Raw genomic sequence first — 8010 nt, forward strand, 5'->3', positions numbered from 1 at the left:
TTATAAAATCTCTCGATCAAGATCAAAAAGAGGGTTTTGGAATCTATCTCAACCACCTTTGGCCCTTCCTTCACTCTTTTTCTTCCTTATGAGAGAAGAATACGCAAATATCAATCAACCATATTATAATCATGGACTACGACTCTATTCAAACCAAAAGAAATTAACCACACAAGCAGTTTTGTTTATATAATGCAATTATACTTGGAGGTTGATGGAGATGAGATTTGAGGCTGGATTCAACTACTGCATGGTGGGCGAAAGCTACGTAACTAATAAAGTGTGATTACCTTGTGGACTTATTTGTTGGTAGGTACCTAATCCAAACATCACTATGGAGCTAGTGAAGTCTGGGGAATTCCAAATTATTCAAACTTTTTGACATTTTCTCCGTTTTCTTTCTATTTGTAGCTCTATGGTAGGGTACTTGTATTTATTTTATTTTTCATTTCACAAAGAAAGCTACAGTTGGGGGACATGGAAAAATATTGCAAATGTACTAAATGGCATTTTTGAAAAATAATTGTATGATCGATTGAACTAAACATAATTAAGTACTTGTAGATTTTTCTGTATTAGGCGCCCACAACCAACGGAGTAGTTAAATATATCTGTCCAAGCATTGAAGGTTCACATATATATATATATATATATATATATATAATTAGTCTACTTTAGAATTTCTTGCATTCTTTAATATTTCCTAATATTCCACGTTCAATGTTTCGAAAACAAGGATATTCGACTCTGCTTATAGTTTCGAAAATCTGTTGTAGCTTCGAAATTATAATTCAAAATTTTAGAAACTAAAAAAACAAAAGGTCTAAAACTTCAGAAAAAATTCTTGGATGCAATTGAAGCTCACAAAAGCATAAAACTATTCGATTATTTAAGATCAAGTAATTTAGACGAATTAAGCGAACTTGATAGGAAAAAAATTGTTACTATTCTTTAAGGTCTCGAGTTTGAGTTTTAGAATGTCAGGGGTATAAGTTATTGATATTAAATGATTAAGTGTTATATTTAAATAGATAATTCATTGTAGTCACTAAAGATGTACTACGCCTCTTAGGGGGTCAAATACATCTTATTATTTTGAGAAAATTATTTAATTTAATGTGTAAAAAAAATTACATATCTACTGTTTCTAAAAAAATATTAAAATTTCAAACTTTTATTCATAAAATTTTAGATTCGTAGCTAATTATCACTTTAAATTAATAAAAAAACAGAGATAAAATCATCTAGTCTATCCGTCTCACTAAAACTCTGCACCATATCACCCTGTCACAATCAAATTGAGTAATCAAGAAATATCTTCGTCTACTGCGCTTGCCAACAAGCGACAAACCTCACATGAAACAAACAAATTTTAAACATTGACGTAATAATAGTTATTATTTTTAAAGGTTTAATATTCGATTATTATATTAGAATTGTATTTGAAATTTTATTTTTAAATAATTGATAATTTTTCAAACATATATTACTTTTAATTATTTTAGATTAATAAAAAAGTTGTTTTCGAAAGAAATTTAAATTTAAATTTAAACTCTGGGTGTTGTTATGTTATCCAATGTAATATTTCCAACTCAATCAAGTCTTAAAATAGAATTTAGATTGTTATATTTACTGATATCAAAATTGAGATTTAATCGATCATAACACTAAATTAGGACTCAAATACATATATAAAGTATGTTTTGAAAATTGGTGCAACAACTTAAACCGAAGTAGCAAGCATTAATGCACTAAAAGGTGCAATGGATAAATTCAATATTCAAGCTTGATTTTGTTGACATTTGGTAAAGGGAAAATTACATAATTTAGTCACTGCACTTTAGGGTATTTATAATATTAGTCTTTAAGCTTCAACTATAAGTACTCTAACTCATTTAGCTTCAAAATCATACCAAATCATTCTAGCTTTCTCCCAATACTAGATAATTTAGAGAGTTTCTTGAGAGTTGTTTTCTCCTTTTTATCAAGAGAGAATTATCATTGTTTTCTCCTTGATAGATCGAGAGAAGTTGTAATTCCTATTTTCTCATAGTGAAATTCTTCTACCGTTACCCGTAGTTTTTACCCTATATTATTTAGGGGGTTTCCACATAAAATTTGTGTCTTCTTTATCTTCATTTTTATTTTCTCAAATTATCAATTACGATTTTGCTCTATCCAATAGCTGCATTCCGCAACAATTGGTATCAAGAGCCAGATTTAAGTGTGTAATATCTTCTTATTGTCTTTGTGGTTGCCACCAAAAGGAGGATCCTCCAATATGAGAAAGTAAGAAGATATTACTCATTCTTTAAGTTCTAGAGAACTATTCACAGTAGTGAAATAGTGGGAGCTATCCATAATAGAAGCTATGACAACGAAATTTGATATTGAAAAGTTCAATGGGAGAAATTTCTCATTGTGGAAATTGAAGATTAAGGACATCCTGAGGAAAGACGGTTGTCTAGCAGCTATCAGTGAAAGGCCAGCAAATTTCACAGATGAAAACAAATGGATCGAAATGGACAGAAATGCTATGACAAACTTTCATCTAGCATTAGCAGATGAAGTATTGTCAAGCATCTAGGAGAAGAAGACAACTAAGGAGATATGAGATCATCTCATCAACCTGTAGGAGGTCATATCGCTGCACAATAAAATTTTCCTTAAGAGGAAATTGTACACTCTCCGTATGCCAGAATCTACTTCAGTGACAGCATACTTAAACACACTGAACACTTTATTTTCTTAGCTTACATCCTTAAGATGTACAATAGGAGAACAAGAACGGGCTGAACTTCTACTTCAAAGTCTATTTGATTCGTATGATCAACTCACCATCAACTTGACAAACAGTAATGTCACTAGTCTAGTCTTCGATGACGTTGCATCTACTGTTCTACAAGAAGAAAATCGGCGCAAGAACAAGGAAGACAGACAAGTAAATCTGTAACAAGCAGAAGTGTTGACAACGATGAGAGGGAGATCAACAGAACGTGGCCAAAGCAACAGCCACAAACATGGTAGATCGAAGTCGAGAAGCAAGAAGAATTTAAGTGCTACAACTGTGGAAAGAAGGGTCACTTGAAGAAGGATTGTTGGAGTCTAAATAAAAATTCCAATCCATAAGACAATACCGCAAACACTTGAAGATGGAGACGCTCTATGTTGTGAAACGTCAACCACTGTGGCAGGTAGAAAAATATTTGCAGATATATGGCTCATTGATTTGGGAGAAACATATCACATGACCTCAAGAAGATAATGGTTCCATCATTATGAACCTATCTCAGGAGGATCTGTGTATAGTTGCAATGATCATGCCTTAGAGATTGTTGGTATGGGGACTATCAAATTGAAGATGTATGATGGAACAATTAAAGTTATTCGAGATGCGCGGCATGTGAAAGGCTTGAAGAAAAATTTATTATCCTACGGATTGTTGGATAATAATGCAAGAAAGATTGTACATGCTGAAAGAAATCATGAAAGGAATCATGAAGGTGTTCTGTGGAGCACTTGTGGTGATGAAAAGATAGCAACAAACTTGTACATGCTGAAAGGAGAGACTTTGCTAGAAGAAAGCCTTTGTTGCCTCATGTAGTTTAGATTCTGCAATGCTATGGCATCAGAAACTTGGACACATGTCAGAACAAGGAATGAAAGTCCTTGTAGAGCAAAATATACTTCCAGGCTTAACAAAGGTATCACTTACTTTGTGTGAGCATTGCATAACAAGTAAGCAGCACCGGTTGAAATTCAACACATCAAATTCTAGAGGCAAAAATGTTTTAGAATTGGTTCATTCTAACGTATGACAAGCACCAGTTACATCCCTAGGCGGAGCAAAATATTTGTCTCATTTATTGATGACTACTCCAGGAGATGTTGGGTATACCCTATTAAGAAGAAGTCAGATGTGTTTTCCACATTCAAAAACTTCAAAGCACGGGTGGAACTGGATTCTGGAAATAAGATCAAGTGTTTCAGAACACATAATGGAGGAGAATACACACGTGAAAAATTTGATGACTTTTGCAGGAAAGAAGACATTAAAAGACAGTTCACAATGGCGAACACTCCTCAATAAAATGGAGTGGCAGAACGGATGAACAAAACCTTGTTAGAAAGAACAAGAGCAATGTTGAGGGTTGCAGACCTACAAAAATCATTTTTGGTAGAAGCAGTCAATACCGCCTGTTATTTGGTGAATCGAGCTCCATAAACTGCAATAGAACTGTAGACACCAATGGAGACGTGAACTGGTAAACCAGTTGATTATCCAAACCTCCATGTATTTGGAAGTATTGTGTACGTGATGTACAACTCTCAAGAAATTTCAAATCTGGATCCAAAATCCAGGAAGCGCAAATTCTTGGGGTATGCTGATGGAGTAAAGGGGTATCACTTGTGGGATCCCACTGGCCGCAAAGTGATCATTAGCAGGGATGTTATCTTTGTAGAAGATAAGTTACAAAGAAAAGAAGAAGATAGTAACGCTAAAAAGTCAGAGACTACACAGATACATGTGGAAAATGATGTTGAACAAGAAGATTCTTCTAAAGCAGAACCAGCACATGATGAACAAGAACCAGAGAGTTCTGAACCTCCAAAAACTCGTCAATCAAATCGTGTGAGAAGACATATTAATTGGATTTCATATTATGTTATAGAAGGAAATATTGTATATTGTCTTTTAACAGAGGACGGCGAGCCATCAACATACCAGGAGACAATAAACAACTCAAATGCTTCACTGTGGATGATGGCGATGCAAGAAGAAATTGAAACCCTTCATAAAAATAATACATGGGACCTTGTGTCACTACCACAAGGAAGGAAGCCAATTGGTAACAAATGGGTCTTCAAAATCAAACGAAATGGTGACGATCAAGTGGAGAGGCATCGTGCAAGACTAGTGGTCAAAGGATATGCTAAAAAAGAATGTATTGATTTCAATGAAATCTTTTCTCCTTTAGTTCGACTAACAACATTTTGAGTAGTCTTGGCAATGTGTGCTACATTGAACTTATATCTAGAGCAGCTAGATGTTAAAGCAACTTTTCTTCATGGAAATCTTGAAGAAGAGATATATATGCTCCAGCCTAAAGGTTTTAAAGAAAAAGAAAAGAAAAACTTGGTTCGCAGGTTGAACAAATCGATGTACCGTCTAAAGCAGGCGCCGAGGTGTTGGTATAAGAGATTTGATTCCTTCATTATGTGCCTTGGATACAACATACTTAATGCAGACCCTTATGTTTATTTCAAGAGGTTTAGTGATAATGATTTTGTTATATTGCTATTGTATGTGGATGACATGTTAGTTACAGGACCCAACAAAGATCATATTAAAGAATTGAAGGCACAACTGGCTAGGGAATTTGAAATGAAGGACTTGGGATCAACAATCAAGATTCTAGGGATGCAAATTCACCGAGACAGAAGTAATAGGAAGATTTGGCTTTCACAAAAGAATTACTTGAAGAAGATCTTGTCACGATTCAACATGCAAGATTGTAAGCCAATTTCTACCCCTCTTCCTATTAACTTCAAATTATCCTCCAGTTTGAGTCTTAGCAGTGAAGAAGAGAGGATGGAGATGTCTCGAGAACCGTATGCATCAGTAGTGGGAAGCTTAATGTTCGCAATGATATGCACAAGACCAGACATTGCACAAGCAGTAGGAGTGGTTAGTTGGTACATGGCAAATCCAGGCAAAGAGCATTGGAATAAAGTAAAGAGGATCATGAGATACATCAAAGGGACCTCAAATGCTTCATTATGTTATAGAGGATCAAACTTATTTATCAATGGGTATGTCGATTCTGACTATGCATGGGATTTATATAAAAGCAAATCTATTACATGATATGTGTTTAAAGTTGCTGATGAAGCTATAAGTTGGGTTTCAAAATTGTAGTCAGTTGTGGCTACATGCACAACAGAGGCAGAATATATAGCAGCTACTCAAGCCAGTAAAGAAGCAATATGGTTGAAGATGCACCTTGCATCTAGCAAGGAATCCAACATTTCATTCAAGGACAAAACATATACTAGTTTAATACCATTTCATTTGTGAAAAGGTGGAAGAAGAGACGGTAGATATGCAGAAGATCCATACCAAAGACAACATAGCAGATTTCATGACGAATGCGATCAATGTTGATAAATTTACTTGGTGTCGATCATCTTGTGGCCTGTTAGAGACATAAGGAACATGATGGTACATGGTAGAAAAAATGATGTGAAAATATAATTGTTCCAATTAAATCTTCAAGTGGGAGATTGTTGAAAATTGGTGCAACAACTTGCACCGAAAGTAGTAACCATTAATGCACCGAAAGGTGCAATGGATAAATTTAATATTCAAGCTTGATTTTTTTGACATTTGGTAAAGGGAAAATTACATAATTTTGTAACATCCTCAATATCAGGCTAGTGACCTAAAGGTGAATTTTGAAAGCATTGTGTTCAATTTCGAAATAAGTTAAAAGTTTAGAATTTTAATTGGAGAATTTTAAGGTTGGATTTAATAGTAAAGTTTGAAAGTAATAAGGGTATTATGGTCTTTTCTAAGAGAAGATTTTTTTATTTCTCTTTTATGGGATATAAAAACGTGGGAAATGAGTTTCTAGAGTTTTCTTCTTCTCCTTTCTTCTTCACGCGTGGAAGCCAAGAGCAAAGGTAAGAATTTTTATTAGTTGATTATTATTTGAATTCTAAGTTGGTTTTGATTCTTTGGAAAGTAAAAAAGCTTAAAGAAGTCTAAAGATAAGTGAAAACTCAAAGATGAAGAGGTTAGAAGAGATTAAAGAAAATGTGTTTTTAAGTGAAATTTTGAATAAGAAGGTTTAAATGAATTTGGAGGATGAATTTGACTTGTCATCTATAAGAATAAGAAGTTAGAAGTGTTAGAATTAAGTTTGGATAACATGGAAAATTGGGTATGATTATTGATTTCCATATGAAAGATGGAATTTTGAGGTTAAATATGAGATAAATGAATATTAATGAGTTTAAGTATGTATATGTAAGTTAGGAATATGAAGGATTTAATCCAAAAAGAATGAATTTTCGGGTTCAAAAATAGGATTCTGGGCAGAGTGCATCGATGCATATTCATAGTGCACCGATGCATCAAGATTAAAACCCATAAATTGTTTGAAGATGTATCGATGCACATTGTAGTGCATCGATGCACTCTTTTAATCTAAAAACATTGAATGCAATTGGTGCATCGATGCATAAGGCATGCATCGATGCATCCCAGTAATAAATAAACATCGAATGTATTTTGTGCACCGATGCACAAGTAGTGCATCGATTCATCGGTAGGGAATGCATCGATACACTGTGCAGTGCATCGATGCATACCTTCATTAAAAGATGAAATGGGCTTTTCTTTTAGCCTAAGAAGTGACAATTTAGAAGATATCAATTAGTATACTGATATGTATCAATGTATTATTATGATGTAGATATAGAATGAAGCTTGTTCCGGAACAATCTAAGGATTAATATTGATTTAAAGTAAACAAGGCTAAGGTGAGTGTACATTCTCTAGTATATGAGGTTCAAGGGAAAATAAGACTTGTGATAAGTCTATTTCCAATAGTGAAAAACATGAATTCATAGAAGTATGTATTTGTTATGATTTATATGTGTGCATGAGTATATGTGTTATTGATATGAATATGGTAAGTAAAAGGGATTAATGGTGATGATAAGAATAATAATAAGGATAATGAAATGATAGGTATATGTGAATATAGGTATTGAGGTGTTTTTGTATGTATTGTAAGATTATATGTTTATGTGATAACATGATGAGATGACAATGATTTACATATCATATGAACACATGAGAAATGTTATGAGCTATATGAAAGAGAAAGTATATGTGATACGTAAAGGTGAATCATATGTTTATATGAATATGAACTCATATGAGAATTGACATGAACTACGTGATTACATGTATATGTGAATGAAACCATGAGCTTATATGAA

This window comes from Hibiscus syriacus, unplaced genomic scaffold (genome assembly GCF_006381635.1).
Source record: "Hibiscus syriacus cultivar Baekdansim isolate YM2019G1 unplaced genomic scaffold, ASM638163v2 tig00110777_pilon, whole genome shotgun sequence".
Taxonomy (NCBI): Eukaryota; Viridiplantae; Streptophyta; class Magnoliopsida; order Malvales; family Malvaceae; genus Hibiscus; species Hibiscus syriacus.